The following is a 22,743-nucleotide window of genomic DNA, read 5'->3' as shown; positions in this document are numbered from 1 at the left end:
CTCCTTCCGAGAGATTTTGGAAAGAGCTAGTTTTATGGAGATAGAAGTGGCAATGTAGAAATAGGACATGATCGGCTAAGAGGTTGAGAATTTCTCTTCAGGGCTAGCAGGTCCTATTTTCTAAGGTAATGCAAGCTGTTTAAAGCTGAGTTGAAGAATTATGATTGGCATATGTTAGGTTTTCTTGACAGGTGTTTCACATAAGTGCAGAGTGACTTAGGGTTAGATTTGTGATGTGGACTGGCCCCATGGAGTGGCCTTTATTTTTGGATCTCAATATGCAAATTAACTGTATCAGTGTTTTTAGTCTAAAATCTTTATATATGGTCTTAAATGTGAATTTTAGGGCCTGACCAGGCAGTGATAAAATGAACAGAACATTGGACTGGGACACAGAGGACCCAGATTCAAAACCCCAAGGTTGCCTGTTTGAGCTCTGGCTCATACAACTTGAGTGTGGGGTCACTGGCTTGAGCATAGGACCATAGACATGATCCCATTGTCATTGGCTTGAGTCCAAAGGTCACTGGTTTAAAGCCCAGAGTCACTGGCTTGAGTCCAAGGTTGCTGGCTTGAGCAAGGGGTCACTTGTTCTGTTGTAGCCTCCCAATCAAGGCACATATGAGAAAGAAATCAATGAACAACTAAGGAGCCTCAAAAAAAACCCCACAAAAAACAAAACAAAATCCTGATGTGTTTCATCTCTCTCCCATCTTGCCTGTCTGTCCCTTCCTCTGTCTCTATCACCAAAATAAAAAGAATGCGAATTTTAGGTTCTGAGAAAAACAGAACAAATATATTAGAGATTTTTTATTGTTTTCTGAAAATTGTAATAAATTAACAACCATATCTAAAATAAATGACCAAAATCAAATATACTATATATTCTTATAAGAATAGCTTTTATAGTCTAACAACAGCTGGCATGTTATTAAAACTTAATTAGTTTTGTTTTCATTTTTATTGAATTTATTGGAGTGACACTGGTTAACAAAATTATATAGGTTTCAAGTGCACAATTGTACAATGCATCATCTATAGACTATTTCATGTGTTTTACATCCCAAGTCAAGTCTCCATTCACGATCATTTATCCCACAATACCCCCCTCCACCATTTCCCACAGCCTTCTATTGGCAGTCAGCACACTGTTTTCTGTGTCCATGAGGTTTTTATATTTTTTCTTTTTGGTATAATCCCTCCACCTCCCCCCCCACCACACACATACACCACCCACCCAACCTCAAAACTTGACTTTGAAAGAACATTTATGCTGCTCACAATAATTAGGGGGTATTCAAAAATCAATATGAATCAATAATAAAAGAAGCATTTGATTTTTTATTAAATAAAAATATCAGAAAAGCAAATAACAAGTCAAGGAAAGTTGTTCAATTATGCAAATGAAATGCAAAAACTTTTATTTCATTAGTGAAAATGCACTATACAAAAGGCTGAAAGTACTGGAGTACCTGCATGTGTGATCTTGTAAATGCACATCCTGCAATTTCCCAGCCCTTGTAATGCCCCTGCAACACAATTTGCTCGAATGTGAAGCCTGGAGAGCCATAGGATGTCTTGAAGCTGGTCAAACACAGAAGACAGTGGCAAGGACACTTGGAACATTGCAAAGCATAATTAGCATACTGTGGAATTGTTTTCAAGAACCTGGCACAGTGTGAAGAAGATGAGGGCAGGGTTATCCAGCTGCCACAATAGTAAGAGGTGACTGCTACTTGACCTTATTGGCAAGAAGGAAGAGGAGCAGCAATGCAACAGAGCTGCAAGGACAGTTGCTTGCTGCCACCAGACAACAGATATGCATCCAGACCATACAAAATTAGCTCCATCATGTTGGACTGCATGCTCAGAGACCAATGGTATGCATTCCATTATCTGCTGAACATGGTAGAACCCGTAGAAGGTTGGCTGATGAGCATCGTCATTGGACATGTGATGAATGGTCAACTGTCCTCTTCTCTGATGAGTCTGCAGCCTGAAAATCATTGTGTCTTGATCTGGCATGAATGAGGAATACAGAAGAAGCTACATTTCATGTGAGAAAGGGACTCTCATGGTGGTGTAATCATGGTGTGGGCTGGCATCAGCATTGGTGGTCGTACCGACCACCACATCATCAGAAACAGATCGCTGATTGACTATTGTTAGATATTGGGATGAGGTCCTGCACCCTATAGTGGCACCCTATGCTGGAGCAGTTGGAAAAAAAACCTTTTTTTTCATGGACAGTAATGCAAGGCCCGACCATGCACATCTCGTCAACAACATGCTTCAGGAGGCAGGAGTCGAACATATGGACTGGCTTTCATGTTCTTCAGGCCTGAATCCCATTGGACATGCTTGGGAGGCACTGGGATGACATCTGGCAAACTGTCCAATGCCTCCCACAACACTTCTTGAGCTGGAAGTTGCCCTGGAGTAAGAGTGGCAGAGGATCACACAAGAACTGCTGGACAATCTGATCCTTCCCATGCCCCATCACTGTCAGTGTGTTTTGTTTTGGCAGGCTTGGGTGACCACACACTCTACTGAACAGTCAGTGTGTGGCACTTTCATTCAGTTTGACATGCTTCTGGTCACCCCCACCAATATGTCACTTGCTACTCAATCTTGATAACTGAGTTTGCAATCATTTGCATAATCAAACAACTTTCTTTGACTTGTCATTTGTTTTACTGACATTCTTGTTTAATAAAAAACTCAAGTGCTTCTTTTTATTACTTCATATTCATTTTGAAATATCCCCTAATTTTTGTGAGCAGTGCATTTAGATGCAAAGTTTCTGGAATGGAGGTAGAAATAGATCTTAGGTTCTCCTTCTCTAACTTTGGACTAAACCATTCCTTAATAAAAGCACAACTAAATGAAACATTGGGTGAGAGTAAGAATTTATTCACAAATAGTCTGTTACCAGACTTCATTTATTCTATGGCAGCATTTTACTGACAAGAAAAGTAGCTCCTTTAGCTCTAGGGCTCCTTCCAAATTACCCCAAAGTTTTATATTAGATTTAAATGCAGACATGAAGCAAGGATATAAAGCATATTTCCATAATTCTGGTCTCTGAGGACTAGAAGTTTATTCTAAGTACAAAGGAAATTACTGTAAATATATAAAATACTATAAAAAAGTTCAGAAAAATACTATTGTCATGTACTACAATACAAATCAGTGCTAAGTACAGTGTTTCATATGTTGTTTTAGAAAAACTGACCTTCTATATGAAGAAAAATAAAACTACTATATCTAAACATAAGCATGAGTAAATTAAAGACCTAAATGAAAAGTAGAGGTTTAAACTAAAAAATGAAATTAGAGATAATAATTTTATAATTTTGGAAAACAGAAAGATATGTCGAGTACTGGCAGAAAGAACACACCGTTAGACCAGAATATATATGTATGATTCTATAAAAAGTATGACCAGCACTTATGTATGGACTTCAATTTCCTTAGTTTAACAAAAAAGTCTGATTTGGTCATTTTAGTTTTTAGTTAAACTGGTCTCAGTTGCACCCCTAATAATGTTTGGATTGAGAAGATAGTTCAACTTGTCTGCATAAAAATTGAAGTTGTATACTGGAGTCAGAGGTGAATCAGCTAATGATTAGATGGACGGAGAAAATGAGCATATGGAGAAGAGAGAGAGATAATTTTAAAAACATATATATATATATATATATATATATATATATATATATATGTGTGTGTGTGTGTGTGTGTGTGTGTGTGTGTGTGTGTGCGTGTGTGTGCGTGTGTGTATGTGTGTGTATATATATATATATTTCATTTTCAGATTTTATTCAGCTTGTTACTGATAAGTAATAGTCCCTTGTACTCCTGTCCCTGTCCCCCGTTATGCTTAAACCTTGTTTTATCATACTACTACTACATGCAACAATTTTGTGTGAATACACAAAATCAAGGAAAGGAGATAATATTTCAAATTTGGGTTTATGTGAGCTGCAGAGAATATAAAACAGCCACAAGAATCCAGTTAGTTAGAAATTGAATATTCAACAAATATAGAAATGCATGAGGCAAGAATGACCAAGTACCTCATGACAAGAATATTTGGGAGGATGCAGGGTTCTTCACTCTATGTAAGATAGGGTTTCAAGAAAATACAGGTGCATTTTACAAGGAAAGGGTCATCCCCATATAACAAACTCAAATACATGACATAAATTATGCCAATAAAATTATTTCTCCTTGGATTGATGACTGAAATTGAAGTAACAATAATTTCTTGAGGAGGTACCTCATTCGACCTTATTTCCTAAATCTTCAGATTTGTGTCTGTTCTTTTTTTCTTCCAAGTTTATAATGCAATCAAGAATTTTTAAATAGTTCACTTGCAAAAGTTGCTTGGCTCATATTGTATACTACAAGATTGTGAAGTGGAAACTAGATTTTTTTTATTACCAAAATTCCCTTTAAATGGTTACCTTTCTATACTCATGTTAAAATGTTATTCTGATGATTCTGCCATCCAGTTGTATATCTTTTATTCCTCCTGTGTGTGACTTTTAAAAAGCTCCTGGTCATTACTTAACATTCATTAAAAGTATTGTTGCCTACTCACAATTTTCTTCTGTACCTCAAGTCCTGCCTTCATGCTCAGTGAGTTTAATATTTTTAAGTACATAAAATAACTATCATTTTTATTTTTCATGCTACTTCAGCCACTCACTTCCACATCATAAATCTTGCTATCCTTCATAACTGTTCAACCTCTGAAATAACTTGCTTTCTAATGACTTCTATTAATTCCTGTTTTCTGTTTGTCTTCTCTCTGCATATGCTCTATGACCTCTTGAATATGCCAGTCCCATGGCAGGTACTTCTTTTTCTCCCACTTTGTTACCCGCTCATGAATTCATTTCCTTTATCTAGTCAATGTGTTCCTACATGCTTTCCATTTTACTTTTTTCCTCTTCCTCTTAATTCTCTTGAGCACTCGTCTTGCTTTTTCAACTGTCCTTCAAAATCTTCAACTCTGGATTAACTGAAACTTCTGCAGTATTCACTGTTACACTTGAATAGTTGAAAATGGGAAGAAATCTCTGTGGATTAGTACCAATATGAGTCGATGGCATTTAATCTCACATTTATCATTATATTTGGTCACTCAACTTGTCTTTGAACTATTTCTAATTATATTTCCCTTTCTTTCACAACTCAAATTTCCTTTCAAATCTAAATTCCAGCACAAGAGTGTTCCCATTTATTTAGTTTTTGCTCTATCTCCTTATCTTTCGTCTATAAGTAGGGCTGACTCCTAACTTACAAAAAGATCCTCTATATATCTATCTTTCATTCACTCTTGGATAAAACTCTCTCTTTTTCTCCACTCTCATAGACTCATCTTATTCTCTTATGCTCTTCTTCCTCTGAATCAAAAAGGCAATCACATACTTTTGCTCAAAATGCCTAAAATTTTTATGTAACATGGTTCAGCTTCAGGAAGTAACACTTATTTTAGTTTGTAACCTTCCCTGCTCTTTTTTTTTTGTATTTTTCCAAAGTTTGAAGTGGGGAGGCAGTCATGCCCATCTGGGGCTTTGCTCTGTTTCAAGCTAGAGCCATTCTAGTGCCTGAGTTAGAGGCCATGGAGCTATCCTCAGGGCCCGGGTAGCTTTGCTCCAATGGAGCCTTGGCTGTGGGTGTGGAAGAGAGAGATAGAGAGGAAGGAGAGGGGGAAGGGTGGAGAAGCAGATGGGCCCTTCTCCTGTGTGCCCTGAACAGAAATTGAACCAGGACTTCCAGGCACTGGGCCGAGGCTCTACCACTGAGCCAACCAGCCAGGGCCCTCCTCTGCTTTTCTGACTTGTATTTTATTTGTTTATTTTGTTCATTTATTTTAAGGATTTGTTTTAAGTTTATTGCCATCATAAAAATTTCATAAATTTTCTGTTTACAGGCTATTTTTTTACATCATGTTCACAATACTGGCAAGATGATTCTACTATCTACAGAGTTAGCTTGGTTTGTATTCTGGCTTTTCTTACAAGACAGTAGTTCTCAAGTAAGAGTATTAAAGTGGAACTTCTGTTGGTGATTCCAAAATATGTGTGCTTTAAAATATAATATACAATACTAATGTGTACTTCTTGTTAAGAAAGAACAAGTGCTTTAGATGCTCTAAACACATAAAGAGTAAGGAGTTTAAAAATTACTAAGCATTTTATAAGAAAATAGAAATTAAATAACTTATTATTTTAATAGATAACACAAGGGAAAGGGTAAAGAATTTCACTTATGGTTGCCTGTTGTTTCCATAAAAAAATTGGAAGTATCTGAGAAGGAAGGGGAGTACCTTACATCTGGTTCAATCATTCACTTGGAAGCAGGGAAGGTTGGCATGAGCTTTGGATTCAGATAGATGTTGAACACATACTACTTAGCTGTTTATCTTTCAAAAAGTTACTAAATCATCCTGGGTCTCAGTTTTCTTATTTGTAAAATGAGATAGTAACAGTACTTACATCATTAAGCTGTTGTAAAAATTATATGAGATAATATATCAAAAAAAATTAGCAAAGCTCCTGGCATATTGTAATTGTTCAAAAAAGAAACTACTTGCCATCTTGCTCATAGTATTCATGTATGTTTCTTGTATTTGCACTTCAAAAAAATTATTACCATTTGTGTAACACCTTACAGTTTACTGTGTTTTAACATGTTATTATACTTAATCCTTACACAATTCCATAATTTAGGCATATTATACGTATTTTACAGGTTAGAAAAATAGCCACAAATGGGCAATTTGGGTTATATAGAAAACCTGGATATGAGATAATATAATATGCTCAGGAGATTTTCATAGATTGGGAGGAAAGAGTGAAAACAGATGAGGACTGAAAACTAATCTACTTGAAACTACAAATTATGTTGTGATTTACAACCATGTTTAGTACTGATATATATGTAGATATTAATTGTGTTTTTGAGTTGCCTCTGGAACCATAAATGAAATAGACAAAATAATATAAATGGTTATCAGATTAATCTAAATCCTTAGCTTTATTTCCGAGAAGCATAAATATTTCTGGGACAATTCCATAACATCAGCTATCTAATGACACAATAATAGTACATCTATTAATAAAACCAATGTCATGATATATGTAGATTGATAAATGAGCATCTTACCTATATCTTTCTTTTTGTTTGATTTCAAATTCAAGCTGATCTTATGTCTTTCACAAAAGTCACACTTTTAGTTCATTTGATCAGCATGGGTTTTGTTGTTGGTTTTTTCTTTTAAACCAATAGGTGTTTGTTTCTTTCTACCCAGCTGAGGCACGATTACTATGAAAGAACTGCTGGACATTGTGATCTTTCAGGCTTTATATATTTTTTTCTCTCCCTTGGATTTCATCCAAAGTCAATTTTGTTTAATCTGCCTGCTGCTGCTCTAGAAGTGACATCTGTTCTAATTTACACTCTTTATCATGGCTGACATGTTGTTTGTGTGTCTGTTTACATCAAAACTAGTTCCAACTGAATCTTGCCAATAATTTGTGATTTCTTCCCACAGTCTATTACCAGTTGGTAGGCATTGTATTTGTTTATGCAATCTGATTTATATTCCTTATTTTTGGTCTCTTGTACTACACACAATTGTGCTTTGGAGGAAGTTGAAACTTATATGCCAGAGAAAATATAGATTAGTAAATTCACTGGGACCACTATAATTTTCTTGCTTGCTTACTTTTAGGTACTTCAAAAATATACGCAGTAATTAGGCAACCTGACCTGCATGAAATCCCAAAAAATATACATCAAGGAATTTACTATGTACTGCCTTTACTGTATGTGGGGAGAAATATATAGGAAAGAATGTTCAATGTCAATTCTTATTAGAAGAAGAAGAAGAAGAAGAAGAAGAAGAAGAAGAAGAAGAAGAAGAAGAAGAAGAAGAAGAAGAAGAAGAAGGAGGAGGAGGAGAGAAGGAAGAAGAAAAAGAAGTATAAAAAGAATAAGAAGAAGAGCTCCTGGAAAAAGTTGAGAGTAAACAGAATAAAAATGTATCCCCATAGTAAATATGTGAAACTTAATTTTAGCCCCCATATTCACTGCAGCTGGATCAAAGCTAATTAGTTTTAAAGAAATCCTTTAAAATTGAATTCAAAAGTAAAGGTGAGAAAAGAATATACATCATTATTCCTTGTATATTGCAGTAATTAAAAGAGATTAAGATAATATAAAAAGCAGCCACAGGAAGGCATAAATTCTGCAAGGTAAATTAATTTTGAATTCTGATTTTAGGCATAACAAAGAATGCATTATGGATTTGTAAGTTGACATGTAAGACCAATCAATAGCAATTAGAACAAAAATGCATGTTAAAAATACAATAGCTATAAAGAGTAAATGCAAATAGCAGAAGGGGCATATCTGAGTATTAAAGAGTAGCAGTCAGGCAGACTAGTGAAGAATAGTATGGATGAAAAACCAGCATGGTCAAAAATACTTGTGTTATTTCTCAAAATTATCTTGAATGATTACTGAGTTCCTGTTATATTGAAGTTTTAATAAGTTTAGCAAACATTCTGAAATTTTATTGACTTTATTAATATCTCCCAGGGAAGAATACCAGCCAAGAGAGTAATGGCGGGGTAGGAAGCGATACCGATAAATCTCCCCCAAAACTCAACAAGATCTTCAACCAGAAACAGAAAAACCTATACTTGGAGCTTCCAGATGCTTTGCAATACACCCAAAGGTATGATTGAGTGAAAAATTGGATAATATATAACCAAACCCCGAAGGAAATAGGGAGTAAGAAATGCTCCGCCTTCCTCACTAACCTAAACAGGGTGGCTTTCTCTGGTAACTGTGAATATAGAAACTGAGGCGGGCAAAGGGGGTGAATACATCCAGGCCAAGACAGAAACGGCCGAACCAGGCTGTGGCACGGAGATCCAAGCCGAGGAAAATCTGATCCTGTGGCAACCCGGGCAATACAAGCTAACACTCGCGCCAAACCCAAACAAAGAAAGACAAGCGGCGCGGCCATTTTAACCAGTCTCCTGGTTGGTGCGCAGTTAGTGGGCGAGAGATTTCTTCCTAAGCCCCGGAAGTGGGTGCCCGTGTTGCCCCACGGAGAGGCAGGGTCAGAGGCCTTTCTGTGGGCCGAGGGCAGAGTCTCTGGGCAGCCCCAGCGCCCTGGGAAAGCCACGCACGGGAGGGAGTGAGAACTAATTCCAACGGTGGAGATTTTCCATGCTGCTGGGTATTTCACTCAGAGGGAAATGCGGCCGGCCTCATATCCGGGTTTGCGCGCGCAGATAAGGAATGAGCGATTCCTCCGAGTGCCTCGGCAGTGCGCGCCCGTGTTATCGCACAGAGGGGCAGAGTCAGGGGCCTTTGTGTGGGCCAAAGCGGAATCTCGGGCCGCCCCAGCGCCTTGCAAAAGCCGCGCACGGGGACAGAGCGAGACTCAATTCCAACGCTGCAACTTTTCCCTGTGGTTGGGGGTTTCACTCAGAGCGTGAGACTGCTGGCCGGATATCCTGGTCTGCGCGCGCAGCCAGTGAGTGAGAGTTTCCTCCAAGCACCCCGGAAGTGGGCACCCGCTTGTGTTACCGGACAGAGTGGCAGAGCCAGAGGTCTTTGAATGGCCAGAAAGCCCGCCTGATTATGCTAGCAGCTCTGACTGACTGAGCCTTACCCAGAGCCCTGTGCTGAGTGGAAATAGAGTGGGGAGTTGCCAGCTCTTTGAGCCTCTTACTATCCAGGCAGAGGCAGCAGCAACCCCATAGCTGCATTATCAGGCTACTAATTGAGGAAGGAAAGACTAGGAGAAAGGCTCTAGGAACACGGACTCTCTCACTGTTGGAGCCTATAAATGCTAAAAGCCTAGACTGCCAACGAGACTAAAGCACAATACATGACATTGCCATAGAGACTTATCAACTGCAAATCTCCACCTGAGCATGGCAAAGGGGCAAAACTCGGGGTACAGAGTCACCGAACAGGAAGAGGGAGAGAAAAGAAAAAGCAAGAAGATAACCTCTCAAAATCAAGAATAATCTGCAGACTTTATAACCTATCCCATTTTATTATATTTGTTCGTTTGTTTCTCTTATCTTCATTCTTGATACTTCTTTTTTCCTCCTCCAATTTGGCCGATTAACTCTCTACCGGTCTTACTCTCTCCTCTCCTTGAACTACACTACACATAAGTGTTACATCTCCCATTATCTTTTCTCTTCTCTTCCTTTCTCTCTATGAGGGTTGCACTCCAAAACCCTTAACTCTCTCTCTCTCCTTTCTTTTTTCTTCTTTTAGTGGTTCCCTCTTTTTTTTTCTCTCTCTCTCTCTTTCTTTTCTGCCTCTATATTAGTTTCTTCCTTTCTCCTTTACATCTCCTCTCACTCAAACCTCAATAACAAACAAATTATCTTATCTGGGAATCAAACTTATGTTTGTGGCATTCTGGGGGGTTTTTACTTCACCTTTTTAACTCACTAGCAGTGCTCCCATCCCTGGCTCTCCATATTATCTAGTTCTTGTTCCACTAAATACAATAGTAATTTTTTAATTTGTCCCCCCATTTTTCTGTTTTCCTCTTAATCCTCTCATCATAACTCTTAGACAACCAACACCTAAAAGCAAATCATTTTATTCTTGACCCAAATTTTTTCCTTATTTGCTTTTTGTGGGTCCATACGCTCTTTTTTGTTTTCTTCTTTTTTTTTTTTTTTTTTTTGTTTGCCCCTTTATTACTTTTCCCCAATTCAGGCCCTCCATCAAAGGCATTGTTTGTTATAATTCACAGTCCACCACAAGATTTTATCAAGAAAGAGGGGAGAGGAGAGGAGAGGAAAAAAGGGGAGGGGAATAATTTCCTTTTTTTTTTTTTTAATTTTTATTTTATTTTATTTTTCTTTATTTCATTATTAATTTTTTTTTAAAAAACAACTTTTTTCGATTTTTTTTTATTATTTTTTTAAACTTTTTATTCTTTATTAAATCTCATTAATACTATCAACAAAACCACCCTCAGATGCCATTAAGGAAGAGAAAATCGAATATCATGGATACAAAAGAAAGAGAGGTAACACAGCTAGATGAGAAAAAATCTATGGAGAAAAAATTTAATATATTGGAAACCTTGGAGCTAAATGACAGAGAATTCAAGATAGAAATCCTAAAAATCCTTCGAGATATACAAGAAAACACAGAAAGGCAATTTAGGGAGCTCAGAAAACAACTCAATGAACACAAAGAATATATGTCCAAGGAAATTGAAACTATAAAAACAAATCAAACAGAGATAAAAACTCAATTCACGAGCTGAAAAACGAAGTAACAAGCTTAGCTAATAGAACAGGTCAGATAGAAGAGAGGATTAGTGAAATAGAAGACAAGCAACTTGAGGCACAACAGAGAGAAGAAGAAAGAGACTCAAAAATTAAAAAAAAATGAGATAGCCCTACAAGAATTATCTGACTCCATCAAAAAGAATAACATAAGAATAATAGGTATATCAGAGGGAGAAGAGAGAGAAAATGGAATGGAGAACATACTCAAACAAATAATAGATGAGAACTTCCCAAGCCTGTGGAAAGAACTAAAGCCTCAAGTTCAAGAAGCAAACAGAACTCCAAGTTTTTTTTAACCCCTACAAACCTACTCCAAGGCATATCATAATGAAATTGACACAAACCAACAGCAAAGAAAAAATTCTCAAGGCAGCCAGGGAAAAGAAGAATACAACATATAAAGGAAGGCCCATTAGATTATCATCAGATTTCTCAGCAGAAACTCTACAAGCTAGAAGAGAGTGGACCCCAATATTTAAAGTCCTGAAAGAGAGGAACTTTCAGCCACGAATACTATACCCATCAAAGCTATCCTTCAAATATGAAGGAGAAATAAAAACATTCACAGATACAGAAAAGATGAGGGAATTTATCATCAGAAAACCCCCACTCCAGGAATTACTAAAGGGGGTTCTCCAATCAGATACAAAGAACAAAAAAATACAGAGCCACAAGTAAAAGCTCCAAGAAGAACACAATAAAACCAAATTGAAACTGTGACAACAACAAAAAGAAAGAGGGGGAGAAGATGGAGATTAACAGTAGCAAAGGACGATGGAGTGCAAAAGTACTCACAAAATAGTTCGCTACAATGAACAGGGTAGGGACCCTTTTCATTATTCAAAGGTAACCACCATTGAAAAAACCACCACAGAAGCACATGAGATAAAAAAGATAGCAACAGTGGAAAGATGTATGGAATACAACCAAATAAAAACAAAAGATAGAAAAACAAAAGAGAAGGATCAAACAAGACACAAAACTAACAGAAAGCAAGATATAAAATGGCAATAGGGAACCCACAAGTATCAATAATTACACTAAATGTAAATGGATTAAACTCACCAATAAAAAGGCACAGAGTAGCAGAATGGATTAAAAAAGAAAATCCAACTGTATGCTGCCTACAGGAAACTCATCTAAGTAACAAGGATAAAAACAAATTCAAAGTGAAAGGCTGGAAAACAATACTCCAAGCAAATAACATCCAAAAAAAAGCAGGTGTAGCAATACTCATATCGGATAATGCTGACTACAAGACAGGAAAAGTACTCAGAGACAAAAATGGCCATTTCATAATGGCTAAGGGGACACTGAATCAAGAAGACATAACAATTCTTAATATATATGCACCAAAACAAGGAGCAACAAAATATATAAGACAGCTACTTATTGATCTTAAAACAAAAACTGACAAAAACACAATCATATTGGAGACCTCAATACACCGCTGACGGCTCTAGATCGGTCATCCAAACAGAGAATCAACAAAGACATAGTAGCCTTAAACAAAACACTAGAGCACCTGGATATGATAGACATCTACAGGACATTTCACCCCAAAGTGACTGAGTATACATTTTTCTCCAGTGTACATGGATCATTCTTAAGAATTGACCATATGTTGGGCCACAAAAACAACATCAGCAAATTCAGAAAAATTGAAGTTGTACCAAGCATATTTTCTGATCATAAAGCCTTGAAACTAGAATTCAACTGCAAAAAAGAGGAAAAAAATCCCACAAAAATGTGGAAACTAAACAACATACTTTTAAAAAATGAATGGGTCAAAGAAGAAATAAGTGCAGAGATCAAAAGATATATACAGACTAATGAAAATGACAATACGACATATCAGAATCTATAGGATGCAGCAAAAGCAGTGATAAGAGGGAAGTTCATATCACTTCAGGCATATATGAACAAACAAGAGAGAGCCCAAGTGAACCACTTAACTTCCCACCTTAAGGAACTAGAAAAAGAAGAACAAAGACAACCCAAAACCAGCCGAAGAAAGGAGATAATAAAAATCAGAGCAGAAATAAATGAATTAGAGAACAGAAAAACTATAGAAAAATTAATAGAATAAGGAGCTGGTTCTTTGAAAAGATCAACAAAATTGACAAACCCTTGGCAAGACTTACCAAGGAAAAAAGAGAAAGAACTCATATGAACAAAATCCAAAATGAAAGAGGAGAAATCACCACGGACACCATAGGTATACAAAGAATTATTGTAGTATACTATGAAAAACTTTATGCCACTAAATTCAACAACCTAGAAGAAATGGATAAATTCCTAGAAAAATACAACCTTCCTAGACTGAGTCAAGAAGAAGCAGAAAGCATAAACAGACCTATCAGTAGAGAAGAAATAGAAAAAAACATTAAAAACCTCCCCAAAAATAAAAGTCCAGGCCCTGACGGCTATACCAGCGAATTTTATCAAACATTCAAAGAAGACTTGGTTCCTATTCTACTCAAAGTCTTCCAAAAAATTGAAGAAGAAGCAATACTTCCAAACACATTTTACAAAGCCAACATAACCCTCATACCAAAACCAGGCAAGGATGGCACAAAAAAAGAAAACTACAGACCAATATCTCTAATGAATACAGATGCTAAAATACTAAACAAAATACTAGCAAATCGAATACAACAACATATTAAAAAAATAATACATCATGATCAAGTGGGATTCATCCCAGAATCTCAAGGATGGTTCAACATACGTAAAACGGTTAATGTAATACACCATATCAACAAAATAAAGAACAAAAACCACATGATCTTATCAATAGACGCAGAAAAGGCTTTCGATAAAATACAACACAATTTTATGTTTAAGACTCTCAACAAAATGGGTATAGAAGGAAAATATCTCAACATGATAAAGGCCATATATGATAAACCATCAGCTAACATCATATTAAATGGCACTAAACTGAAGGCTTTCCCCCTTAAATCAGGAACAAGACAGGGTTGTCCACTCTCTCCACTCTTATTTAATGTGGTACTAGAGGTTCTAGCCAGAGCAATCAGACAAGACAAAGAAATAAAAGGCATCCATATCGGAAAAGAAGAAGTAAAGGTATCACTTTTTGCAGATGATATGATACTATACATCGAAAACCCCAAAGAATCCACAAAAAGACTACTAGAAACAATAAGCCAATACAGTAAGGTTGCAGGATACAAAATAAACATACAGAAGTCAATAGCCTTTCTATATGCCAACAATGAAACAACTGAGAAGGAACTCAAAAGAACAATCCCCTTCACGATTGCAACAAAAAAAATAAAATACTTAGGAATAAACATAACAAAGAATGTAAAGGACTTATATAATGAAATCTATAAACCATTGTTAAGGGAAATCGAAAAAGATATAATGAGATGGAAGAATATACCTTGTTCTTGGCTAGGAAGAATAAATATAATCAAGATGGCTATATTACCCAAAGCAATATACAAATTTAATGCAATTCCCATCAAACTTCCAATGACATTTTTTAAAGAAATAGAGCAAAAAATCATCAGATTTATATGGAACTATAAAAAACCCCGAATAGCCAAAGCAATCCTAAAGAAAAAGTATGAAGCTGGGGGCATTTCAATACCTGACTTCAAACTCTATTATAGGGCCACGACAATCAAAACAGCATGGTATTGGCAGAAAAATAGACACTCAGACCAATGGAACAGAATAGAAAGTCCAGAAATAAAACCACATATATATAGTCAAATAATTTTTGATAAAGGGGCCAACAACACACAATGGAGAAAAGAAAGCCTCTTCAATAAATGGTGCTGAGAAAACTGGAAAGCCACATGCAGAATAATGAAACTGGACTACAGTCTCTCCCCCTGTACAAAAATTAACTCAAAATGGATCAAAGATATAAACATAAGACCTGAAACAATTAAGTACATAGAAGAAGACATAGGTACTCAACTCAGGGACCTGGGTTTTAAAGAGCATTTTATGAAATTGACTCCAATGGCAAGAGAAGTGAAGGCAAAAATTAATGAATGGGACTACATCAGACTAAGAAGTTTTTGCTCAGCAAGAGAAACTGATAACAAAATAAACAGAAAGCCAACTAAATGGGAAATGATTTTTTCAAACGACAGCTCAGATAAGGGCCCAATATCCAAAATATACAAAGAACTCATAAAACTCAACAACAAACAAACAAACAATCCAATAAAAAAATGGGAAGAAGATATGAATAGACACTTCTCCCAGGAAGAAATACAAATGGCCAACAGATATATGAAAAGATGCTCATCTTCTTTAGCTATTAGAGAAATGCAAATGAAAACGGCAATGAGATACCACCTCACACCTGTTCGATTAGCTGTTATTAGCAATTCAGGTAACAGCAAATGTTGGAGAGGCCGTGGAGAAAAGGGAACCCTCATACACTCTTGGTGGGAATGTAAAGTAGTACAACCATTATGGAAGAAAGTATGGTGGTTCCTCAAAAAACTGAAAATAGAACTACCTTATGACCCAGCAATCCCTCTACTGGGTATATATCCCAAAAACTCAGAAACATTGATACGTAAAGACACATGCTGCCCCATGTTTATTGCAGCATTGTTCACAGTGGCCAGGACATGGAAAGAACCAAAAAGCCCATCAATAGATGACTGGATAAAGAAGATGTGGCACATATACACTATGGAATACTACTCAGCCATAAGAAATGATGACATCGGAACATTTACAGCAAAATGGTGGGATCTTGATAACATGATACGAAGCGAAATAAGTAAATCAGAAAAAAACAGGAACTGTATTATTCCATACGTAGGTGGGACATAATAGTGAAACTAAGAGACATTTATAAGAGTGTGGTGGTTACGGGGGGGGGGAGGGGGGAATGGGAGAGGGATAGGGGGTGGGGAGGGGCACAAAGAAAACAAGATAGAAGGTGACAGAGGACAATCTGACTTTGGGTGGTGGGTATGCAACATAATTGAACGACAAGATAACCTGGACTTGTTATCTTTGAATATATGTATCCTGATTTATTGATGTCACCCCATTAAAAAAATAAAATTATATAAAAAAATAATAATTAAAAAAAAAAAAAGAATACCAGCCAAAAAAAAATGACTGAGCAATTTTTATTTACAGTAAAATGATTCTAATTGTTTACATAGAAAACATTAAATTCTGTATTCATTCTCTTCCCAGGGTCCATATCTAGATATCTATTTTATTGGTTGACTATGTAAAATATAAGAAGAGATGCCTTTCTGAACTACAGAATGATTATAAATGCATCATCAGAACTATTCTTCTTTTGATTGTGGGGATTACAAGAATAAGGGAAAAAATGAATGTGTCTTTCAGTTTCCCAAAACTATTATTTTATTCTTTTTTACACCGCCTTTCCAATGCTATAGAGTCTAATTTATTTTCCCAGTTAAGCAGTTGTGGCTAGGTACTGAAAATATGTCAACACTTTCAGTATTGGCAGTGAACAATCATGACACTTGGAATAATTTCACCGATGCTGGGAACACCTTTGCTGAATTTTTTTCAGGTATGACATTAGTCAATTTTTTTTTTAATTGAAGCACCTTGACAGATAAGGGATTTCAAAACCCGATCCTTTCTAATTACCTGAGAAGTATGAAAATTAGTAGCAAAGAGGTATAAATTATATCACCTTGAAGACGAGTAAGTTAATGGAAAAAGAAACCAGATTTCAGGAGTGTAAGGTTTAACTCAAGTACAGGTTAAGAGAAAATTAGTGCCTAAGGAGGATACTTGCTTTCAAACAAAAACATAACAATATATCTGATTGATTTCCATAATTTCTCAGCAAATATCTTTATATTTTTATGTTGAAAACATGAATTTCATAACCCCTGCTGTAGTAAGTCAGCCACTTCCTGGGAAGGTATTATACACGAAATGGTTGTTGAAGGCATTTTTAATACTCTTTTTAATTTTTTTATTGGATTTTAGAGAGAGGGGGAGAGAGAGCGAGAGAGAAAGAAACACTCTTTTTCCACTTATTCATGCATTCATTGGTTGATTCTTGTATGTGCTCTGACTGGAGACTGAACCTGCAACCATGGCATTTCAGGATGGCACTTTAACCAACTGGGAAACCTGGCCAGGGTTTAATGCTATTTTTTTAAGTGCAAGAAGGGAAGACAGAGACAGACTCCCACATACGCCCCCACTGGGATCAACCTGGCAAGTCCTCTACTGGGTGTAATGCTCTGCCTATCTAGGGCCATTACTCAGCAAATGAGTTATTTTTTGTGTCAGAGGTTGTGGCTCCACAGAGCCATTCTCAGCACCCTAATACCAACTCATTCAAACCAATTTAGCAATGGCTGCTGGAGGGGAAGAGAGAGAGAGAGAGAAGAGGGTGGTGGAGGGGTAAAGAAGCAGATGGTCACTTCCTTGTCCACCCTGACTGGGAATTGAACCTGGGACTTCCACGCACAGGGCCAATGCTCTACCACTAGCCAGGGCCTTAATGCTATTTTTTAAATTAAATTTATTGGAGGGGTTTTGTTAATAAAATTATATAGTTTTCAAGTGTACAATTCTATAATACATCATATGTATATTGCATGCTGTGTTTACCACCCAAAGTCAAATCTCTTTTAATCACCATATATTTGAGCTCTTTACTTTTTATTAACCCCCATTTCCTTACCTCTGGTAACCACCATACTCTTGTCTATGTCAATAAGATTTTGTTTGTTTGTTCATTTGTTGCTTTCAGTTTTGAATTTCACATTAGTGAAATCATATGGTTCTTGACTTTCTATGTTTGATTTATACCTTTCTTCTGGGTATCTACAAGAAAACTTTGAAAACTTTATTGTCAAAGATATATGTATTCTTATGTTTATTGCAGCAATATTTACAGTGGTCAAGACAGAAACATCCGAAGTGTCCATCGATAGATGATTGGGTAAAGAAGATGTGGTACATATATATAATGGAATATTACTCAGCCATAAGAAAAAATGAAATACTGGCATTTGTAAGAATGTGGATGGATCTTGAGAATATCATTCTAAATAAAATAAATCAGACAGAAAAATTCAAGCACCATATGATTTAATGCCATTCTAAACTAAAATTTTGCTTTATTATGAAGGAATTTATCAAGTGAAACCCTTGATAAGAATCTGAAATTCTTCCTCTTATGCATCATTAATTAAGATGTAGAAAACTATATTATCCATATACCATATATAAGGGTCTTATGGTGAGTATCTAAATGTTAGCATACTTAAAATCTTAATTTTTAAATTGATATTGATAAACAGAAGTATGTCATGTCAGACAATAATCTCCCTTGTTCAGTGTTCTATCTCTGCCCATTGGTCTTCAGAAAGGGCTTTTTTTTTTTTTTTTTTGCTTTTTAGAAAGCAAATCACTGCAGACAATATCAGCCTCAAAAGTTAAAGGTGGTTTTGAAATCTCTTCTTCTTCTCTTTATTAAATTATAATTAATTTTCTTTCAAATATTTAAAACATGCTTGAAACCATTTTTTTATGTTTAGATATTTAAAAAAATGATTTAATAGAAAACCCAGAATTAATAAACAAGTGAACTATTATAATAATCATACCAAACTTTTTGAACACATTGATGATGCCTATGGTAAATTGAGAAATTGTTTATACAATACATGCCAAATAGAATTTCCTAGGTTTCTAACACTTTTAACATTAAAATAAAATTGGTTTGAGTTGTTTGGTATAAATCATTTACTAACAAAGACTGCTTTACAGATTCATAGAAATATTAAATTAATTTAAACTTATCTAGATTTTAGAGCACTTCATTTTTTCATGGTATTAGGTTACATTTTTATTTTCTTTTGAGCTAATATGGTGATAAGAGGTATGTGTATATGTGGTTTCAGTTCTTTCTCATGAAGAAAATACATATAATGTTGATAAACTTATTTCTTTAGCAAATGTTACTCTGTAGCTTAAACTAACTTTTGATGTAAAAAGGCAATCTCTTTCATTTTCTTGAAGAGCAATAATTACAGACATTCCTGTCATTTTGTTTGTTCAAGCATTACTCCTTTCCTTACTTGATATAATGAGACACTTTTTGCATACCACCAATGATGATATTCAAAGGCAAAATAATTACATTATATCTCCTCACAATAGAGTGGCAACAGATAATTGACTAATCTGGAAGTGTTATCTTATTGAGGATTTTCCTTCTGCTATAGAAAGATGTATGCTCCTGGAATAACTATATATTGTAAATTCAACCCCTTTCAATATATTGATGATATAGTAAAAGTGACTCATTAAGATATAATATTGAGTGTGCAATATGTTTTATATAGAATATAATGTTTGCAAAAATAAATTGTGTATAAGATGGAAATATTTGCCTGAAATAACAATATTTGAATTTATTAACATTTATTTTTTTGGAATTTTACAAAACAATGCACTCCTTGGAATCCTTTTTTTTTTTTGAAGTTCAAAATCCTTGTCAAGTTAGAATAAGTCTAACTTCCTCCAAAGAAAACATACAAATGACCAATAGACATGAAACGATGCTCAACTGCTCAACTTCACTAATTGTCAGAGAAATGCAAATTAAAACCACAATTAGATATCACTCAAACTTGTCAGAAAGAAAGGATAATGGGGGCAGTTGGAAGAGGGTACAAGGAGATAAATGGTGATGGAAGGAGACTTGACTTGGGGTGGTGAACACACGATGCAATGTACAGATGATGTAGAATTGTGCACCTAAATCCTGTATAATTTTAATAACCAGTGCCATCTCAATAAATTCAATTAAAAATTACATTTAAAGAGAAATAAATGTAGGCCGTGGCTATATAACTCAGTTGGTTAGAACATTGTCCTAATATGCCAAGATTGTGAATTCAAACCCTGGTCAGGGCACATACAAAAATCAACCAATGCATGCGTAAGTGAACAACAAATCAATGTTTCTCTCTCTCTCTCTCTCCCCCTCCATTTCTCTCCCTTTCTTTCTCTCTAGATCTAGAATATGTAAATGTTAAGATAATTGGGAATTTAATATTACTTGTTCAGCAGTATATTTGAATTTAGAAAGTCCATTAATTTTTTATTTTTTCTAGCATTGCTTCTTGATACCATTCTGAACATAGGAAAAAGTCATATTTTGTGCTGTCTATGGTTTTTATAAGAATGGCTGCACTGCATTTGAGTATTATCTCAGAATCAAAGGGGATTTGAGAATGCTGCCCAAATGAGAAATTGCTTTTTAATACATTTGCCACTTATTTTTAATATTAAAATAAATCTATATTCTACTATATTTACACAAATTTGATCAAAATGCAGTGCTTGAACTTTCAATCATTACAAAACAACTGTGTAGCACCATTGTATGAGAAATGCAAGTTCACATATACTTCCTGATGGTCTAAAGAGTGGTACTGTGTGGATTCTGGAACTTTTCTTTTTGTGTCCCCTTACTTGACACAGACTTGACACATTGAGAACTCACAATACCTTGTTTTTATTTTTTCTTATTTAGAATGATTTACAGTAAAGTATACAAATACTATCCACAAAATCTGAGTTAGTACATACAGCACATATTGTGATTTAAGTTGTCGGACATGCAGCGTTATATTTTTTTGAAAAAAGCTTATCAGAATGTTAAAAATGCTGTGATATTTATCTATCTCTATCTATATCGATATATATCTATACACATATATATATATATTTGTAGACTAAAATATTATTTTAAATATATTAAGAACTATTACCATATAATAATGACTGATATTTTTTTCTTCTTCTTTTGTCAGGCATTTTCTACTTTGAGTTTGCTGGTCATGGTAATAATATGTAAATCTCCAAAATACTTTAGTTTGAATTAGTTTCTAATTTTTTTTTATTTTTCTGAGAGAAAGGAGTCAGACCTACAGGTATGGGTTATCTGAAAAACATAGTGGAGACAATGAGAAAAGAGAAAAATTAGGGCATCACTAACTTCTTTTAGTGCAATTTGACCAGAGACAGTCCTGAACAGACCTACAGATTTATTTATAAAAGTTACATAACTGTCTAAATCTATTTTTAATTTTAATATATATATTTTTAAAAAAATTAGAATGGATTTAGCTTTACAGAATTAGTGTGAAGTCATATAGAGAGTTTCATTGCCCTGGCCAGTTTGCTCATTGGATAGAGTCTCAGCTTAGCATATGGATGTCCTGGGTTTCATTCTTGGTCAGGCCACACAAGAGAAGCGACCATCTGCTTCTCTCCTTCTTCCCCTCCTGCAGCCAATGACTGCATTGGTTCTAGCTTAGCCCTGAGCACTGAGGATAGCACAGTTGTTCCAGCGTGGCATGCGTTAAAAATTACTTGGTTGATTTGAGCCATCAGGGGTTGTGAGTGGATCCTGGTCGGGGCGCACACAGGAGTATATCTCTCTATCTTCCCTCATCTCACTTAAAAAAAAGAGTTCCATATATTTCAAACCAATATTCTTTTATTATTCATATCTTACCATTATTGTGGTACATTTTTCAGAATTAATGAACCAATATTGATACATTATCATTCACTAAAGTTAATACTTCAATCAGATTTTATTTATTTTCCTCTACTATCCATTTTCTTTTCCAGGAGACATAACTACCCCATTTAGTATTGATTTCTCCTGAGGCTTTTATTCTCTGTGACAATTTTTCAACCTATCTGTGTAGTTATGACTTTAACAGTTTTGAGGACTACTGGTCAGGTACTTTATCAAATGTCACATAATTTGCATTTGACTGTTGTTTTTCTTACAATTACACTAGGGTTACAGGTTTTGGGAAAGAAAATCACTGAAGTACAGTGTCATATTCATCACATTATATTGAAGGACATACTATCAATTTGACTTACTACACTTGATACTGATCTTGATCAGCTGGCTGAGATAGATTTTATCAGGTTTTTCTATTGTGAATTAACTCTTATTCTTCCATTCCATTTTGTAATCTATATAAGGAAGTCATTATGCTCAGTAAACAGGTGTGAAAAAAATAGATATTATCTCCTTAAGTGTAAACTACATAAATTACTTGAAATCTTCTATGCAGGAGATTTGATAATGCTCCTTCAGTCATTTATTTATTCAGTTATTCATGTCACTATGTACTTATAGCCTTTCTTTTATACATTGGGTTAAAATTCAATAATATTTACTTATTTAATTGATAAATTTATTCCAGCTTTTGACATTGGGAGCTCTTTCAGTTGGCTTCTGAAATCTTTTGCCACACACACACACACACACACACACACACACACACACACCTTTTTGTCCTGTTATTAGGACCTTTATATTTTTCAACCCTCT

This window comes from Saccopteryx leptura, chromosome X (assembly GCF_036850995.1).
Source record: "Saccopteryx leptura isolate mSacLep1 chromosome X, mSacLep1_pri_phased_curated, whole genome shotgun sequence".
NCBI classification, from domain to species: Eukaryota; Metazoa; Chordata; class Mammalia; order Chiroptera; family Emballonuridae; genus Saccopteryx; species Saccopteryx leptura.
The sequence above is the reverse complement of the archived record's forward strand: the minus strand, read 5'-3'. Positions refer to the sequence as shown.